The sequence below is a fragment of the Sinocyclocheilus anshuiensis genome, unplaced genomic scaffold (genome assembly GCF_001515605.1).
Source record: "Sinocyclocheilus anshuiensis isolate Anshui unplaced genomic scaffold, SAMN03320099.WGS_v1.1 scaffold1800, whole genome shotgun sequence".
NCBI classification, from domain to species: Eukaryota; Metazoa; Chordata; class Actinopteri; order Cypriniformes; family Cyprinidae; genus Sinocyclocheilus; species Sinocyclocheilus anshuiensis.
In genome coordinates this window covers 226835-228919 of record NW_015557201.1, presented here as the reverse complement: position 1 = coordinate 228919, position 2085 = coordinate 226835, and the positions used below count along the sequence as shown (strand labels likewise).

Here is a 2085-nt window from a genome sequence, read left to right as displayed (position 1 = left end):
ACCCGTTGCCACCTACCCACTCTCACACTGACCTTCACAGAATGACACAATGGGTGTTATATAAAGAATGATAAAATGAAGTGAAAGAAGAGAGAGAGAGAGAGAGAGAGAGAGAGAGAGAGAGAAATTGCTTGTTTATTCATTTGTGAATTATCGCATGCAATCAAGCACTAACAATAAATCTTATCCATCATAAGCTTTTCAGAACGCTGCCTGAAAGACATTACGAGAAAATCTGACATTCACCCAAACATCACAGTTAACAATAGATAAAACTATTGTTAACTATAATAATAATAATAATAATAATAATAATAACTTAAGGAAAAAGAGTGATCAACTACAGCAGTTATTGGAGTAGACCAAATTTCCATTAAATTCAACTCAGTTGAAAAATACTTTATCGTCATCATTTTTTTTGCATGCAGCAATGCCAAAGCAAACAAAAAGTGACAGATAAATAGTAAGAAAAAAATTATAATAAAATAGGGTGTTAGTAGTTATTGCTTATATAATAAAACAGAGCACACTTTGATATAAAAAGAACATTTCTGCTATTTATATTTCTCTCATACATTTTACTGAAACCCACAGATGACAGGGGAAATAACATGAAATCAGAAGTATATGAATATGTGCTTTAAAATAGTAATTATGATATTAAACTGATATTTACACTGGCGTGACAGCTATTGCACAGCGCGCACTCCCGTCCTCCGTCATTCAGATAACCCGGACGTGAAGCCGCTCCATAGAAAAATATCCGATACGGTAAAACAACTTACCTTCAAAAAAAGGTAAGTGTATAAACTCAAACACACCACAACACACCAGGAGAAGTCACGTATCTCGGTTTTAGCTTTCAATTAGCCTCGTAAGAGTGAAAACAGCGCGTTTAGAGGATCTGTGTCGGTTATATTTGAGCTTGTTTCAGGCTGCTGTTATGGTGCTAACTAGCTTAGCCTCTTGTTGCGCTTGCCAGCCTTATTACTTTGTGACTCTTATATTACAGCTATGCAACGTGATTTTTAGCAAAGCATTTCTGTGTATTGATAGTGGAACATTTTAACCTACGAATGACTGAGAGTTTGTAATCAAATTAGTGATTTTTATGACAACTGTCACGTTATAAATGAGCAGACTTGCTCTTCCACCTGCTTCAGTGTGTTGTGTTTACTTTATTTCTTTTCACTAAGTGTGTTTTTTACGGACATATGTTAAACGCACGGTATGCTTTTGAAAGATTTGTTTTAGGTTAAGGTGGCCTGTCACATTGACTGCAGTACTCGAGTATTGTTGTAAATGCTTGCAAGTTGTTTTTGGGCAGAGGCCTGGGTATCAGTGACACAGGACTTGCTAAATACTGATCCCGCATTGATTGTGGATGGAAGGATCTTAGGGCGCATGTGCCGTCTACACTTCCCGCATCCTGCCAGATAGTGGGCCGTTGTTGTGCGCACGCGCAGTGTGGCGCTGTAGGAGCGCTCTTTGCCAGAAAGTGAGCCGCGCTCATGATCGCGTTCACGCAGACGTGTTGAATGGGTTGCTGCATTGCAGAAATTAGGAACAGCTGACAAGTTGGGCTACCTCGGGCGCTTGTGAACAGTGGTCAGATCAGCTCTGGGTCCCCAGCTGGTAACTTATTTGGGAAAAATGTGATGTTATGTTGAGTTTGTAGGAACACTCTTCACTTTAACTCATCAGAGCTGGAGAAACCTCTAGTGTCACACACGAGCGGAGAATGACTGACAGCTGCAGCAGAAGGAAGATGAGTTTCTGTAAACCTAAATTCTGTCCCTCACATTAAGATATGGAATGGCTTCAGATGATATAGCTGGGCTCCAGACTGCGACCATTTTTTCTGCCTGTGCGACTAAATTTGTGTGTGCTGTCGCACTGGCGCAACCACCGCGTTGGTGAACTCATAAGCGCTGCCATTTCTGTTGCATATGAGAAACATCAAACGGCAAATGAAACTGAAAGCATAACAAAACCGCGCTACTCGTTTGAGCTGCGCAGCGCTTATGGCGCTTTTCCACTGCATGGTACGGCTCGGTCCGGTTCACTTTTGGGGGGGGTTTTCAC

General features: G+C 40.8%; 1 long non-coding RNA gene across 1 annotated transcript in view; it reads left to right on the top strand.

The window, feature by feature from the left end:
* Positions 1–712: 712 nt before the first annotated feature.
* Positions 713–2085, top strand: part of LOC107678870 (uncharacterized) — a 50605-nt gene continuing 49232 nt past the window's right edge. Inside the window, exon 1 of the long non-coding RNA XR_001632978.1 lies at positions 713–797. This is a non-coding gene — a long non-coding RNA (uncharacterized LOC107678870). The remainder of the gene's footprint in view (positions 798–2085) is intronic.